General features: G+C 40.7%; 1 protein-coding gene across 4 annotated transcripts in view; it reads right to left on the bottom strand.

Moving 5' to 3' along the window:
- Positions 1 to 18,647, bottom strand: part of LOC125762127 (cGMP-dependent protein kinase, isozyme 2 forms cD4/T1/T3A/T3B) — a 77,414-nt gene that overhangs the window by 9,886 nt on the left and 48,881 nt on the right. The gene's annotated exons all lie outside the window — the stretch shown is intronic.

Here is an 18,647-nt window from a genome sequence, read left to right as displayed (position 1 = left end):
TTTTGTTTCTTTTTTCGTTACCAACTGATACACATTTAGCAAACATTTGTTCACTTACACGTGCGCCGTAGTTGTCGAAACTAAAGAGCTACAAAATTCTATCGTTCACGTTGGTTTAACTTTGGAAAAATATGTGCGCGCCTGTATTTGCGCATAATGAGCTTTGCTTTATACTTCGTGACCCGAAGGGTTTAGCATAATTGGGCGAGATTTTGTATGTATGTATGTATGTATGTACGTATGGGAAGGCTTTCAGGGTTTAGTGACGCGTAGCTATAAAAAATAAAATAAACCCGCTTACCAAACGGTTGCGTTTCATCAAAGGGCTTCAATGGAGCAACGGGAAGCAATCTTTAATGTGTTTTACTTAAATTCCTAATTAAAAGGGATTATGATGCATTTTGCTGGTGCTATCTTTCCGCAAAGACGGTTTTATTATTATTTTAGTTATTGTAGAGAAGCTGGAAAAGATTATACAATTAAAGCATACCGCTATATAGTGCGGATGTAGCGTTGATATTATTCAACATTATTTTATCGAGGTTAATTATTCTAAAACTGTATGCTTTTACTTCATTAACCATGCCAAACGTTCACTATTTGAACAAGTGCATCTATTAATGCACCATGCATGCCAATGCACGTGTCGGGGCCTTCTGTAGCCTTTACAACCAGTCACTGTCAGTCGAAGCGCTAATGTTGATAGATGATCCGTCCATGTCTTACCACAACGGTCCATCGGGGGGTACGTGCGGTACGACACCAAACAAAGCACAAATCCTTTACTTGTGTATGTCCACCGTGTTGCAACTCGCCGGTTGCATTATAGGTTCCGCTAGTCAACGAGAGAAACTGTCGGAATGTGTCGATTAAATAATTGCCCTTGCACCATGCATGTGACCAGACAAATGATATGCAAATGGCTTTTCGATGTACCATACACTGGAAATCGTTGTTAAGAAACGCTTCACCACGATACCTCTTTCATCTGTACAATTTTGATCGACATGCATAAGCTCATCGACATCCAAGTGCGCGGAATATTAGTGCTACAAACTTTACGTTCGAGAAGTTTTTTTCGAGCATTGCAAACTCGCTAAACCGGAGATAAGCATTGTTTTCTATTTGATATAATGCTGACAAAGCAAACGAAACATTACCAATTGAATCGGCTCCAAATATCAAACTAATTAACTCGCTTTTTTCGACTATTGTTTGCCTGCCATAAAAAATATTATGTCGCTCTAAGAAGAACATACGGAGCGACCCTACTATATCAATCATTAAAAGTTGAACACTTTAGTAATGCCACTTGTTTATTACCTTTGGATTAATCACATTGAGCAAATTGTAAAGTTGTGATGTCCAGTGCAGGAAGATGCAATAACATCGAACGTTTCCCCAGTGAACTAACCCATCTATATAACCGCTTTTTTAATGCCTTTGGAAAACGGAAATCACACCACATTGAGTTAGGGCAGCCATCTCAGCTTGGTGGACATCCTCATACCGATGACGATAGTGTCATTTCTTTCGCATATCTGCACGATGCCGGAAGATGTGACTACATAAGAAGAAAAAAAGAAATCCTTCCAAGTAGCATCACGATCGGTGGACAGCAGTGGACAGCTTTGTGGCTTGAACTTTGTGATTGCGTAAGGCAAGGTTGTAACGATTTGTAACGAACCGTCACATCAGACACTGGTCTGATATGATGTGAAGACGTGTGCCGCACACTGTATGATGATGGATTGCGGAACTGCCAACAGACAACACTGCGCTGAAAACCCTGGCGATGGTACACATAATTTTTAACCAACAATGTGCCTCCTCCAGGTGGGTGTAACAATCTTACAATGGGCCAAAGTGGTGGACGAAAATGCGCAACAACGTTCCGTATGGTCGGTTCTCCTACGACTCGAAATCCGTAACAGATTTTCTACGCTGGTATTGCAATTAACCCACAAAATGTTTGCCATTCGATGGCGTGGAATGTGTTTTTTTTGGTAAATTATTTTGCAGAATTTTATAAGAAAACATTGCCCCCGAACGTGCATCCATTGAAAAGGGGCGGACAAGATGGTTTTATGAAAGATTTTCGGATCCATCTAGCAGAAGATACACATCTGTAGATGCTACTTCTGCAAAATGTAATCTTCCCTTGGAGATCCCTTGGAATGCCTTTTGCATTTGGTGTTTAAACTGAGTTTCGTCTCGGTTCAAACGCTATAATTTTTATATGGTTTGATTATCACCTTACTAAGAGTTCGGGTTGTACACTTCAAAGCTAACGAAGATGAATGTGTTTTTGCATTATTTTGAAGACCATGTTTTTCTTTTTCGTCAATTCAGCATTTGCACAATTGATTGAAGGGCAAAAATGGTTGTACAAGATGGTAAAGGAAAGTTCATTTTGAAGAACAATTCGATTATATTAAAGGAGACGAATGAAGATAAAATAGAAATCTTCGTGAACGAAATCTATGGAAGAAATAATAAAAATTTGAAAATAATAGTAATCTATAATGGCAAAAAAACAAAACCAAGTGTAACTGTAAAATTAAATTGAAAACAAGGAACAAATGCACAATAGAATTGTTTTCTCAACCCTACAGAGTAAGATGTATAACACGCAGTATGGAAATCAGGCTGAGACCTAGACTCCAATGCTCGATGCATTGTGTCAGTATTTTGGAACCGTTTTACTGAGGAAAAACAAATTTCACTCAAATCTTTGTTTGGAAAATGATTCTTCTTCCCTTCTTCTTCTTCTTGGCTTAATGATCGCTATTGCCAAGCCGCACATTTCTGCCTTACTAAACTTATTTTAACAACGAAGCCGGATAGTCAGTCCTTGCTTCGGTGGAACGGTACGGATGGGATTTCAAATCGGCTCAGTCGTGTGGAACTGGCGCCGTTTAGCACATATACAACCGGGCCGCCTCGGTTGGAAAATAATTCATTTGTGTGATTATCCATCGTTAACAAAAAAGTACCACATTACGCGTATGCAAACGAGCAAAATGTGCTGGAAGAGACGGCAAGAAAAACCCGCTTACCACGGTTGGTGGCTACTTCTTTTTCAATACTATTTCTCTTCCGTTGTATGAAACGATGAATGAAATACCGTTTGATTGATTGCTGGCTTTCTTTCGCGGGCGTTGTTTTTCTTTCACTGCGTCCTATCCATTGCCGCATCTTTTCGATTTGTGCGTGAAAATTAATCATAGTTGTAGGCAATGGACGCTGCATTATCTGGATTCTCGATACTATCGATCTGTAGACGATTGGTTCCTGCTGAAGGTGGACTCATCAGCCTGTCCGTCATTTCTCCTGAATGTAAGTGGGTTAAACATTCCGGCATTTATCCATATATGTACATACACACATACACAAGCGTACAACGGAATTGCTAAGTACGGCTTGGAGGTAAATGTACTTTTGGATGCTCATGAAATTATTTAGCACGGATCGCTCACCTTTTCAGAGTGGCCCACTGTGCATCCACCGTGCTACTTAAATTGGTCAATCGAGGAATGCTGTCAAGCGCAATAGACATAGCATCGGTTGGTTCCGTTTGCTTTGGCATCATTCATCCCATTCAGCAAATAAGTTTCGGTGAGTTTTTCGGTCAGCTATTCATATACTGATCATATACTGATCAGCTGTCATATACTGATAACGTTTTTTAGGCCAACGAGATGCACCGTAGTTTGGTGTGTCTAGTTTTTCTTCTGATTAGGGTTGAAATATTAATAAAATGTATGACTCATGTGCGTTCGTCGCACTGTATCAGATTTGTGAAGACTGTAGCATCGTGTGAATGAGGATAGAGTACGATTCCCACTATATTTATGACAAGTTTCGCAGAAGGCAGGAATTAAGAGTAAAATAAAACATATGTAAAGGGACAGGACATTTTTTATTAGAGTTACTTGATTGGGGTCAACATTAACTATTCATGATTAATCAGTCGCTTGAAGAAGTCAGCTAAAAAAATATTCTACCTATGATTTACTAAGTATGACTGACTTATTACTTTTCTGTAATTGTTCTGTTCTGTTTGATCTATTTCATGTTTTATCACCTCTGTACGTGCTACAGCCTTTTTCTGACCTATGAGGGGAAGGGATGAGTCGTACGATTTTTTGTTTGTTTAGCAGAACGGAATTCTTCTGTTATTTAAGTTGCTCTAACAATCAACTACGTCAGCAGTAGTGCAAACTGGAACACTCATATAAAATATGGCTATTGCAAGTATGTGCTAAAACGTGGATGACTAATCGCACAAAATTTCGCTTCCCATTGCTTAAGTGCAGCAACATGCAATTCGGTACAGTGGAAAGAAAATTTTCGGGCATATGTTTACAAAATAGAAACTAACACGATGAATAAGCGCACATAAACACACTCGTTGGATTCCTCGTGCGAATTACCACACCTCACGAGTGTGTGTAAACATAAATTATAAATGCTAACACCGTTCGTTTCTTGATGCCATATCGGTTTGGCAAATAGCAAACTTTGCATAATTTTAACCGTTTATGCATGACGACACACATTTAACCATGATTAAGCAATCATCCAATATTGCATTTGGAGCGCATGGAAAGGTTATTACAAAAATATGAAAGGACTATCTGAATTCTATTAATTTTCATATGCGGTTCAATTAAGGGTGGTATAATATCCGTTTCTCAAACCACATTCTAACTTTTGTTTTATAGTTATTTTTGCTGATTCACACTATGAATCACCTTTGTCATGGTATGATTCATTCGGGTTGTTACGATCACTACCGGTTCTTGGAAATTAGATGGGCGTCGACGGGTAACGTCAAAAACCTTCCCAGAAGAGAAGGTCATGTGACCCACTTTGTCTCAGTCAACCACATCCGTTCGTAAAAAAGGGTAAAAAAGAGACTCTGCGACTCGCTCAATGATAGACATTTAATCCGGGGGATGGTACTATCACGTCCCATCTATGCACGATCAAGGTCGCACAATTATTTTGATAAAAATCGATTTGTTCCTCACTTTCTTAACCCAATACAGAATGGAGGTTAGTCAAACAGGGACTCATGCACAATTTCAACTTCAATGCTACCAATGAAAAGGGATAAACACATCTCCCTGCTTGCAGAAAGCTGGTTTTCAAAACAATCGTAAGATCTTTTCTATTACCTGGCAACTAATTTAACAATTTTCTCTATTTACAACACTCAGCAAGTAGGACAAACCCCAGGTGGTTTGATTATTTTGTACCAGTTGACAGCAAATCGTCGTCACCGTTGGCGTAACACAAATTGTCTCGACCCTGCCGTGGAGTGTACTTTTCATCCCCCAAAATGCTTTGCGGTGTGTGCAATTGCTCAAGCGCAATTATTGGTGCAGGCTGTGTACACTGGCAGCGATCATAGCCTGAGGTCGTTTTTGGGGCCAATGGAACATGAGCGGTGTAGTCTATGTGTTCGTTGATTTCGGAAACTTGTCGTTCGCTTAGCAGATCGATTACTTGAGAAAACTGTTTTAAGTGACCTGGGCTTCTGGCTGCTCGATGCGAAAATACCCTTCAACATAAAGAGAGTGCTTCTACTCAAAACACGAACATTTCGTTATGATGATGCGGTTGTGGTAGTGATTTTTTTTGTTTGTTCGACAAATTTTGGAACTTTGCTTCCGTGATTGAGTCATTATTGTGCAGTGTTGTTTCATTTCCGCGTTCAAACGAAGGATCGGCAACTTAACAGTCTAGAGATTGACTCAGAGATCCATCAGAGAAGTAAGTGTAAAACGTTTAGGAATGATTGGAAGCAGTTTCATAATTGTGTTCATGATCCTACTATACAGCAGATAGTAGCAGATACAGTAAAATTTATCAAGCACGCTCAATAGCAGCAGCGATTTTGTTGGCTGGGTGTCCTATATTCCAAGAAATTCCTTAAAAAACTCTTTTAAAAGAACAATACGAAGTACCAATAAGGCTTTCAACTGGGTGAGTACGCTTAACCAACAACTCCATTCACAAGATTCAGATTTGTTTCATGGTGCATGGTATGGGATTGAAAAAATATATCGGTTAAAGAAAGCTATTTGTTATAATTTTAACAAAATAATAATTTAAAGAGCAATGCTTTGGTTGAAAGTAAAAACTTCTTTAGCCTTTAGCTTGTCCTGATTTAAATGAAAGCCGTATGACGACATGGCTCTCTATAATAATAATTACCCGAAACCGTGCAATCATAATCAGTTCTTTACAGGCCTTTTTAGATAAATTCGAAACGCACTCATTTCGAAACGCACATCTTCGTGTACATCGTACTCCAACATACAACCCTGCTCCATTTGTATCGCATGAAAAAATGCTGCGTGTTGGGAAAAAGCCAAAAACAAAAGTAAAATAGTTTGTTGATAAGATTGACTCAGCGATCCACCAAATTGATGTGAAACTATCACTTTTCGAAACGAATTTTTTGCACACTCACACTTTCGTTCCATTTTATGCTCTTGTACAGGGGTGCATGGTGAGCACGCACCTGCCTTAGGTGTTGCTGTTTTGATGGTGTCCGATTCGATTCCGATGTACTTGAGTGGGTGGCAATGTGTTGCACATTTACAAACTCTTTGGAAACAGTGTTTGAAATTTTGATAAGGCAAATTGGCGCTATAACTGTGGTGAGGTGAGATGAAATTGCAATTCGGCTGCATGGATTTTTTCGTCAAAGCTGAGACGATGTGCAATGCCATTTATCATCGCTCCGTTTTATCCGTTGCAAATTATGCAAACAATTATTTTTATCTTTCAGATCTGATTCAAAATTTTGATAAACAGAAGGAGAAATTTAAAAAAAAGTACCACGCGAAATCGATTTGGTGAAAAGGGATAAAAACGTGCGCTAGATGAAATTAAATCTGTCTGCATTTGTAGGATTGCAGACATAAGCGATTTAAGTGGATAATATGTCTGCGCGAGCGCAAGGTGTGAACGAAATTGAAGTGAACACGGTGGGCCTTGTGAAATTCTGCACTTTGTCGGGAGCAATTCTCTACACACCTCATACATAATAATACTTTCATATGCCGTGGTGTAACAACAGCGATGCACACATACAACAGTACAGCAAAAGATATGCTAATTTCGAATGTGATCTTTTCATTTATTTCGCGCTTTGGTACAATCGATCTTGATATGAGCGAGGCTAAGAGCATCTGAGAGTTTAATAGGTAACAGTTTTTCTTTTCATAATTCATTCGGGGCACGCGTGTGAAGATAAAATTATGCCATAGATGAAATGATGTGGGTGTTTGAAAAAAGATAGCAAAGAGGGCATTTGATGCGACAAGAAAGAAAGACGAAAGAGAAAGTTGTTATAAAGGGCAATTGTATGCAATCAAGCACAGAAAGATGGCATATAAGGCCATCATTAGGAGCGGTATTTAGTGATGCTTTTTTGTGTGTGGAAAAATGGAGATTACAAAAAGGGAAATAGATTATGAAAATGAATTGAAACTTAAATAAATATATAAATATGTAAACAGCAAATGACCATAATCAAGCATCAAGTGATTTTATCTTCAAAAATGAATGAGGGAAATTGTTTTAAGTTTGCTGTTGGCAAACAAAAGACACCGCAATTGTGTGAGCCTGAATAAATGCTCTTAAACGCATGCGTTATGATAGGTCGGTTGATTTGATTAGAGACTGAGTGAGGTTTGTGTTATCGAAAAGCACTTTATATCGCTTGAAAATGGTGAAAAGCATCAGTGCACTTGCAACAATGTCTATCCACAAGGCACAGCCCCAAAAGAATGGATTCATGTGTTGCGTCAAAGATCAATCAATCATTCACTAGCGCTGTTCCATCCGAGTGAATTAGCCGCCGAACCGAGGTGAACACATCCGGTCGGTATGGCCACTGGAAACCTTTTGCTAACCCGAACCGTAACTCTGAAGAAAGTGAATGCGTTGTGGACGAAATGCAGGGCCAGTGTGGGACGGTATCGCGTAAGAAAAACAAACACAGAAATGAGCCGCCACGTTCGTCCGATGGCAACTCGGTGCTCTGTTTAGCATATCGTATACAGCAACAGTAACCGTTGTGTTTCTCGCTGAACCACGACCCGGCCCAGGAGATCCATGGCAGCCGGACGCCGTCAAGTGGAAAACTGTTGTTTCTTCACCTGACTTGGTTGTCTTGCAAACCAGTGGCGCGACTGGGGTGCTACCGATACGATCGATCGTTCGATCTCGATAGAGTTAGAGTTTTCCACCAATCCAGGCGTGAATGGTTTCGGGTGGGTGGATTTTTCATTTCGGCATCGCTTGGCAGAATTGTTTTATTATCGGGTCGATTAACAGGCAGTCGGAGGTTTGTAAAAAATGGGCTGGATATTTGTTATTTGTTGAACTTTGTTTGTGCCGTCTGTATAACCCACTTGCTCGCAAACGAGAACCGATGATTGAATGAATGCTATTTTTTATACGTGGTTTTGATCAAATGAATGCCGCAATCGCTGGCTGTATATGGCGCCAGTGCAGGTTTTCCTTCCTAGCGAAGGAGAAATAATTCAAACAACATTGAACATCGCTTCTAAACATAATTCAATAACTGACGTAATTCATTGTACCATACATACCATACCATGTAACTCAAGTGATAAAAACATCATAAACGTTTTTAAGCAAGGGATTACAGATCGTCAAAGAAAATCTAAACACTCTGAAGCCTTTTGAAAATATAATTTTCGAAAAAGCACACCACTTGTAGATATTATTAATAATCAACTAATGCCCTACAGTAGTAATCGTTCATACCTTGACAGCTTAACAAATAAATTAAGAGCCTCTTCGTATCGTGTAGAACAAACCAGAGAGCGAGAGAGAATGTATTTATATGAAGAAAGATGTGCATAAATCAATCCTTTGGCATGACAACAGATAGACCCTCCAACTTATCAATACTGCATGTCCAAGTGTAGATAAGCAGGGCAGAGACATATAGCGAACAAATCTACACAATTTGTGTATTGCAATAGAATCTCTGTGTCCCACCGAATACACGTCAATGGTAATGGAATTTATGAGCCTTTACGCCCAACAATCGTCACGATCCATCAGTGATCGTGGGATGGGTTGCATAGAATCGTAACAGGTATTATTTCGCGCTGGAAGAGTAGTTCACTTCCTACACGTAACGATTGTGGTTTGTTCGAGCTCATCTATACCTCCAGACCGGCGAATGGTAGCGATGAGGTGAAGTTGAACGAAATCCCAGTCACGATCGTGCCAAATAGAATGCCAATGTTGTTGCGTCGAAAAAATCCAGTCTATGTTATTTCAGTGCAATAGGATGGTTTTATTTGTCGACCGCAAAAAAGGTGGTTGCTGCAAGTTGCTGAATGAGCAAACATTCGCGAACACTACCTGATCAAACCGGAGCACACTCTCCAGTTTACTTTTGGTTTGATCCGAGAGGAAGCTTACTTCCCGGGCTACAGTATACTTGACACTAACATAGCGAGAAGAGAATGGGCACACCGAATAATTATACATAATTGTGGTCGTGAAGCACTTTTTAAAGTTCAACTGCCGCACCGCAACTGTGGGCATTTGCTGTAGGAATCCCTACTCGGAGATGAGGGAACTGGTGCTTAAGTTTAGATGCTGTCCTAGCTTTTGTGATTTCATGTACCAAATATTTAATTTTTGATCGGCTTTGGCATGCCCTTGCTGCCGCTTTTAGGAATCCGATCAGCTGGTTTATGCTTCGATCGAATCGATCCCGCGCGCGAACAATCATAAACTGAAACGTCTCCTAGTTATTCCACTAATCAACTTATGCGACAGTTGGGGATGAAATGTGCGCTAAAGGGAGCTTGAGCGGTAAAACCTTTTAATGATCGTGTCAAACCACTTTCTTCCGAACGATGTAGGGTGCCTGGTGCGTCCCAGTATACCCGAAGCATCGGTTTCTCTGCAAACCGTTTAGTGTTCGTGCGGTCTTTCCAAAACGCAAAAGCGGATGTCCTCCGTTAGATCGATCAGCCCTCGCTGAGCTTTGATCGAAGGGAAACTTCTTTAATCGCTGCTACAGGTAACGGACTGAAGAGGCGGTATGGTTTAATGGCGCATGAAAACGGTTTGTAAATAAATTATGTTCTACACTGGACGCACGGTGGGTCGGTTGCCAGTTTGCGTTAAACATTTTTCTTCTGTCCGGTAGTACAAACATTCTCAATACAAAATAGTGCTCACGATCACCAGAAAGATATGCATGAGATCGTGCGCCTTTAAATAAAGTTGCCTTAACGAGCTTGATTTTTTCTAAGCTTGAAAATTCCAAAGTGGTTATACTAGAGAAGAACATATTATGTCTCTATTTAATAACACTCATTTGTGCAGAGTCTTACCCATTTGTTGTTGTTAATATGTTCTTCACTTATCGCAAACGATGACTTTCAATTAGTCTCGCTGTACTAGAATAAAGCAGTTTGCACTAAATAGTATAACTTTCTTTGCTTGCTGCTTCTTGCGACATAAAGAAATACCATGGAAGTGATCAAGCGATTGTTCCTCCCTGGTCTCTTCTAGGGTTAGGTTAGGAAACGAACAATGTATGTTTACATGACGTCGAACGATCGATCCTTGGTAGAAAAGCAATTGTTATTTGACCACTAAGGGAATAAAGAAAAAAAACTTGTCTGACAAGAAAATTCCTATGCGAAAAAATTACCACCTGATGCAAGTAACGGTGGATGGGGAAGGTATGAGGAGATACTTTCAAAAGCCAGTGTCGATGGAAGAGCATCCGACAGACGCATTCCAGGTAACGAAACCGTGAAGTGTGTTAGAAAAAATAAATAAATAAGTAACAGCAATGCGAGAAAAACAGAAAACCCAGACAGTAAAGAACCTCTAACGTATGTTCATGGCGTCGGCATAAAACAAACCTCTAACATACTCCTTTCTTCGTTCTCCAACCTGGAAAACCGACTTAGGGGAAAATCGATAACCCGATTCCGATTCCAGACCAGGTGCCAATATAAAGTGAAAGGTAATGTAGTTTTGCTTTTGTTTTCGTTTGATTTACGCGTCTTGCACGTGGGAGAATGATGGTTGTATGGCAAGTCTCTTCGTACCTCCTATTCGATGTTTTGGAGGCTATAGAAGCAAAACAGCAGTGCAACAACTCTAAGATGAAGCTGCCCGTCGACAAAAACCGGACTCGGGTATAAACCACGGCCAGGAAAAAGGGCATATCGCACTGGTACAGGTTTTTCCATCACCGTATTATACCGTTCTGGTGATGTAGGGAAGGCCTGTTTTCACTTCCCAGTGTACACCATGTTCGAGAGATATGTATGTTGTTTAGCTCCTCCCTGCTAACTGGAAGGGGTGTGCAAAGGTTGCAGGTTTTTGATTAGGTCTGACAACATTGAATTGTGAACGTGCGCTCTGGTTTTCTTTTCGCTTTAACTTGCCACACGTTGACATTTTGCCGCACCCTGATAATGACATTTAAGTGGCGTAGGAAAACAACGGCCGCATACGCCAGATTGAAGCTGGAGAGGTTCGTTTCGGAATCTTGACGGTGGGTTAAGCAGCTGGCGGGCGAACACGGCCACTCCAGGTATACTGCACGCTTAAAGTAGGCCAACGAAACTGCCCTCGGTACCGATGGGGCCAATTGCAACAGATTGGTCCATTTTGGAGCGTTTAGTTGACCAAAAAGAAAAACCGATTCTCACTTACGCAGATTCCCGGGGAAGGGTTTTCATCTGATTAGGGGTGCTTTCACTCTTACCTGGAACGAGACAAAAGAGAAAAAAAGGAAAATAGGTTTAGTTGGAAATGGTTGCAAATAAACAGGATCAATCAGTACGATCACCATGATACGTAGATGTGAAGGCGAGGTTTATTAATTTCACCGAACAAATAAAATGCGACCGTGAAGAATGCTGAGAAAGGAATTACGTTGAGCAAATAAAAAACGCCATATTGTAATATTATTTTACTATTGAATATGTAACTTTTCTAGCACTATTCAATTTAACATACTTGAGTTTTAGCGCATACCACTCAATCCACGTTTCCCTGCCATTTGTGCATCGCGCTTACAATCGATAAACCCGCACCATGCTCGCATACTGATGATTGCCCCCATCAGTTCGCAGATCTCGAAACATAAAACAAAACAACTATCCAACGAAGCGAACCATTCGGCTAGCACCTGGCATCAGCGTGTGCATTTTACCGAAGGCAACCCTTTTCGGACGCACTTCGATGCTACCGGTGGGGTCGTTGGCTTACCGTTATGGATACAAAATAAGGCGCCAACTCGCGGTAAAACTTCGCCGAACCCGTTAATGGGCAAACGGATCATCGAACGATGTGCTTTTAAGACGAACCTTTCGGCAAAGCCCACGCTAGGCGGAAGAAAACTTCAACCGAAACGCGGGCGCACATGCGAAGTGTTCATTTTATGAGCTACCAAAATGGCTGGCGTTTCTTTCTTCCTGGACCGTGCAGTCTGGTGATTTTGTATCGCATGGAAGATATTTTTTTTGGGTTTCTAGGCTTCGGAAAATTTGAATCACAATAAATAATTCCAACTAGGTTGAAAAGCCTAGCGTACAGTTAGTTTGATAGTTTGTTAGCGTAAATGTGTTTATCTGCCAATGTGTTTATCCAGTATTTCTCCAATAATTTGTGGGAGGTTTGTTTGAAGAAAAACAAAAGAATTATCAATAGTATAACTTTCGGGAGAAGAATAAAAATCATGGAAATTCCAATGCAAATGGGAGTGATTTCACTACCGTAGCAAAGCGATTTCCGTTAGCCAACGAGTGAAAACATGAACAAACGATAACAGCAGGGGAATTCAATAAATATTTTTATTCCAAGATCAAAGCGGAAATGAAAACACACGACCACTATTAGATCTTAAACTCATCTCTCAGTTTCCTTGGATTTTTTCCCCAAACGATTCAAACAATAAGAAAGCATTTGGATACCTGTGTTCTCTTTCTTCTCACTCTTTTCCTACCTCCAAAACCTCTTTATACCTTCAACAACAAAATAACTCTTTTCCTACCAAACGAGACCTACAAAAAAGCGAAAATATCAACGGACCAAAAGCGCAATGAACATTCGCACCAGAAAGCGATACCAAAAGCATTATTTCGAACATTTTCCGGCTGTTTGATTTTGGTGGTTTACGCAGTGACCGTGGAATTGATACATCGGCAGTGGGAAGAAAACACCACCGAACAAAATTGAAAACACTAACCCGTGAGAAGGTTAAGCGACGTGACAACGCGTCATTGAACTCGGCATGGTCACTTTTACTTTTATTCGGTCGTGCGTTAGTGTTTTGCGATTCATAGCGCATCTGTTTGCTTTCTGAGCGCTCCATTAGACAGACCGAGTCCGTGGGATGATTGGTACGATTGCCGGTTCCGAAGATGGCATAAATTAGCAAAAGGAAACGGATCGTAATCGCTGCCCCAAAAGCAGAAATGGAAGATGGATGGATGGCAAATGAATGACGCAGAAATTGACTTTCGCAGACCTTGATTCACCTTTGCTTGGGTTAAAAGAAAACAACAAACAAAGAGATGCACCATGGCCGTAGAAGATCAATTTTCTTTTGCTGCAATTGCAATTATCATCCGTTGGGGACAGCATGTTTCAAATGTTCGATTTTTGGCTGATGCGCTAATGATTTAAGGCGATTGATGTACAGATTCACGGCGCCAGTTCCATACGACAGGACTGAGTATCAAATCCCATCCGGACCCGTCCGCCCGTAGCAAGGACTACGACTTTGTGGAAAAAATATGTCTAATAAGCCAGAAATGGCCGGCGCGACCTTAATGGTCGTTAAGTCCACAAGAGAGAGATGAAGATATAATTCTAAATTATATAGTAGCAAAGAATGCAAAAATTGAAATACTGATTCGTTGACAATGTGTTCTCCAATTGTACAGACGGTATTTTGCATCATTACTCAAATAACATATGCTAAGTATAAGTAGTATAATTCCTACTGTCTAATATAATGTCATAAATCAGTCTTCCGTTCTATTCGGTCTATTCTCTCTCTCTCGATTTATACAGACCTTGGCTATTACACGGTACACGGCTCACTCGGAGTCGGTGTCATAATTTACGACACACTATGCAAGACAAACCGTCCAACGATGGTAATCAGAGCACCACGAAATGGAAGCGGTGTGGAGGTGAAGGTAAAAACCGGCGACGCTTTTAATGACCACCACTTATGCACATTCTGTGAAATATGCAACGAATGAAACCAACTGGTATGTGGAATGTGACCGTGCAGCATAATGGAGTCCCTGGGAAAGGCCGAGATCGAGATCGGCGAGACCTTTCACGGATCATATGCTGGATGCAAATGAAGAAGATATGTGGTCTGATAACATCAAGCTCTAATGATCTGCGGTGTTGTTGCTTGCAGGAGAGATACTACCGTGGCTCACGCTTTAGTTTTCTACCGGAACATAGGAGGACTAGTTTGATTTGACGCTCTAGTGCAGTGTACCGCTATCGATCTCGATTCCATACATTCCATCCCATATATGCGACATTTGAGTGACATTGTGAAGAGTGGCTCATGGTCTTAATTAAGATTGTCTAATGCGTTACATTACGCGAAAGAAGTAGATTTGATCTCTCATAAGAATTAATTGAGCGGTAAGCGGATCAAAACGGCTTTTGATATGATGATCTTTTTAGTGTAATGTGTTTGCTTTGTACTGCGGGGGATCATTTGTTTGTTGTAACATTGTTATAATGGAATGAATGGCATTTGCATGGTTGTAAAGCTATAAACTATGTTGTATAAGTTTAGTAACAGCTGTCAAATAGCGTGGTAATTTTGTATTTTTAGATATTTATTCAGGTATGTGATAAACGGTGATCGGATAAGCGCGCTGGAATATTGGGTTGAATAGCACAAATTTTTTGACGGACAGCTGCTCAAATAGCGATTTATCACCACTGGCAGTGACAGATCGCTTTCATTGCTAATTTTCTACAAACAAATAACATTCACACTTCAACACAAACCAAAATATTATCTAGCATTAACTACCCCGGCACTAGAGGCATATTTAAACAGTAAGGTTTTGTGGTTTTGCTTGTCCATTCCAAAATGTGTCGGGTTATCAGCCTTATACATTCCTGTAGTACGCTGGAAAGTAAAAGGATGCTCGCAAGTATGCATATCGTGTGTCGAGATCTGTGCTTGCTTAAACGTAGCTCACGTTCCGCTCGAAATCAATGGACTCGGCCAAAACACTACTCGATCGCACTATGCACGGTGCATCTTCAGCGTTTTGAACATTTACACACCGCCTCACGTCCATTGGGCACTTGTTTTAAGCTATTTCCAATCCAAACGCAAGGACGGGAAGGGTAGTGCGAAAACTTTTGCAAAAAGAATGTGGCATGGTGCACCGATGTATACTTTCGCCACGGCTGAGCACTACTACGGTTTACGTAATTCAGTTCCATTTTCGGTTAGGTGATCCATGAATGCATGATGCGCTTAGGTTTGGTCTTGCAGGGGGTGTGTGCATCTGTTTTAGTAGAGAGTGAAAGTGACTTCTGTACGATGGCGGTTTACGTGCGGTTTCTTTTGCCTGAGAGTGAAAGATATCAGGAAGATAAGACGATGAATATACATAAATTTCCGTTCTGTTGATGGATGCACAACCACAAACCACACAGCGGAAAATGATCACATAATAGAGCTTCCTTGCCACCGTGACACATTTGCTCTCCGTTTGCCGAGATCTATTTAACTTGCAGTTCAATCAAGCTTAGAAATAACCATATAAATTTGATTGAGAAATTAGACTTGATTTTGCAAGCGTACTTAAAAGTGAGGGAAAAAAGCGCCCCAATATAAAGCAAAGAAAATGAAAAAAAAACACACACAGCCTACCAAAAAATTTCAAGCGCAAAATTGAAACACTAATCAACGCACTGCATAGACTAGTTTGAAGAGAGCAAGCAACAGCATAGCTTTAGCGAGATCTCTAATTCGTTCCGAAGGTAGCAATAATTGCGCTTAAATACCGTAAAATTGTTGTGAGAATAAATTACAACGGTCGTGGCCAATGTTATAGTCGTTTGTCTGCTTTAGACTTTGTTTTGTGCAAGCTGTAGCTGAAGTATGTATGAAACAAGCATCTGGATTAGCAGAACAAAATCGGTTTCGTTATTCAGACATTTATTTTAAGTTAGTTTATAAAACATTTTTCTATCTACCTGGCTTCTTCTACAGCTTTCGACCTATTGACTCGTACTCAAAATAGCAAGAAAATGATATGGCTGGAGGGTGATAGAATTTCTAATTTATTTAAGTATAAGTCAAATGAAAACGTAATCCAAGGACAGGAGTGTAAATGGCTTAGAAAAGAGTGATAACAAACTAAACATGGAATTAACAATTTCCATATACATGCGAAATCAACCGACTACAATCTAAACGACAACAATTCGAAAGTACGTATTTAAATAGACGGTTCAGCTAGGTTTGTCTGTAATTTTCTCATTATCACCATCACACTATGGCTATGTATGCCGTAAGCCTTTACGATACCGATGCGCTATCATCGCTTTCATAACATTCTGCGTTACGTCACGATGCAAGCGATCACATTTCAAACGTGTTAGAATAGGCCTATTTGGCAAAAGCCAGTACATCCACTCGGTGGTTGACGGTCAAGCGCCGGGTAGCACGGTCATCAGCAAAAGCATGATGATCATCGTTGAGGTTTTGGCTAATTACGAAAACTTTCCTCATGAACGAGACGGACGTACGAGGATGCATTCGATTAGATCTTCGACGTCGTAAGAGTGTGAACGACTCTCCGACCGAAACAGCTTTCAGTAGTGAAAGGTTAAAAGGAAGACGCTGCACAGCCTGTAGCCAGGCGATGGTCTAGAGTCGGCCTTTATCGTCTGTCCTGCGCAAACGTAGACGATTCGTTTGGATTCAAATCATCGGTTGATGACACTTCCCGCTTGGAAGACAACGTCCCGCCGATTATCAGGCGGGTCTTGGCGAAAGTACACCAAGCTGGGCGAACACCAGCAAAAAATTTCCCCACATTTTGATGCGTGTTGCGTGGATCTCGACACTAGCAGCATCACTATTTGCGCATACGATGACGTTAGGCGCATCAACGCACCCCAGGCTTCCCCGGGTGCTAAACAAGCTGTTTGTGATGCCGATCCTCGTATTTATATTGACCACTAGAAGTGGAAGAAAGTGAAAGTTATGCTTCGTGTAGTTCCTCCAATCGGTTGACTTTCTTTGCCTTTTTCGGGGATCGTTTTGGAAGATGTCAGGCACGGCATATGTTCATGATGATGCCGTGGATGGTTGCTTTCAGTGCAAGTTCGCACCAAATGCATGTTGCACGAATCATCAATTCTGCAGGAGATCACGACATTTTGATTAGTTCCACAATTCACAAACGTTACAAAATCGTACATGCAACTGCGAGAAAGAAAAAAGACGTTTGGATCAAAAGCTATTTGAAATATTCGTAACGGTCAAATCACATAAATGGGCATGTAAATGGTGTTCCGGTGTACAAACGGAAGCAAGTGAAACCCCCTTAAGGAAAGGTAACATGTTGTTGATTTAGTTTGGTTGTTGGGCAGTTCTTTCGATGTTGAAGTGGATGGTTTCTTCACTGCAGACGATCAAGCGTTTGAGCAACTCCGGGTGCTGATCGTTACTTTCTCGCCTTACATAAAGCGCCATTGGTGTTGCAGCGATCAAAGGTTTTACTCAACCAACATACTTGAGAGAAGTTGGAGAAACATGGAACATATTTGAAAACTTCTGTTGTGCAGCTATAGTCTGTCATAATCCTGTATCCATAGAAATAAGATCTATCCGCAAACGACGGAAACCGTTTTTCGCGCAGCAAGTCCTTTGTGTTAAGTAAATTCTAATGTTTTCCTTAACTTCCTTCTTCACGCTGTACGTGTATCAAGATAAATATAAACCTAAGGCTGGGAACGAAAACCGGACCTCTTCCAAAGGGGCAATTGCTTACATTACTGACTAATGGCCATCTAACCCGTTTCCATCCCGAAGAACCTATGCCTTCGGAATACCGTGGAACACCACGGAAGATACATTACGCAGCGAACGTAGTGGAATCTGTTTTCTTGATCGTCCGCAACAAACAACGATACTTCGTCGGCGATGTAATCGAAGTGAAAAAAGAGCGTACGCGTCGTCATTTATTGTTATCGGTACTACATTTAAAAAAGCACCATTATGAGTTGCCATTTTCTGAGTTTTTTTGCATCTTAACTTCATTTTAATGCCATCGCCTATACGAAGGGCAGGAAAATGCACAGTTGCACAGCAGGATGCCATTCGATGCATCCGGCTGGTTTGTCTAACCGAGTGCAGCGCTAATAGTTATTATGATCGTGACGAAGGGTACATCGTGATGCTGATGATGATGGAGATGAAAGTTTATGAAAAAATGGTATTTGATAGAGCGATTTAGCGATAGCACTGATTGTAAGATGTTTTGCGAAATCTGGTTATTTTTATTCGGTTTTTAATGTAAAAAATGTACACTCTATCC

This window comes from Anopheles funestus, chromosome 2RL (genome assembly GCF_943734845.2).
Source record: "Anopheles funestus chromosome 2RL, idAnoFuneDA-416_04, whole genome shotgun sequence".
Lineage (NCBI taxonomy): Eukaryota > Metazoa > Arthropoda > Insecta > Diptera > Culicidae > Anopheles > Anopheles funestus.
The sequence above is the reverse complement of the archived record's forward strand: the minus strand, read 5'-3'. Positions and strand labels throughout refer to the sequence as shown.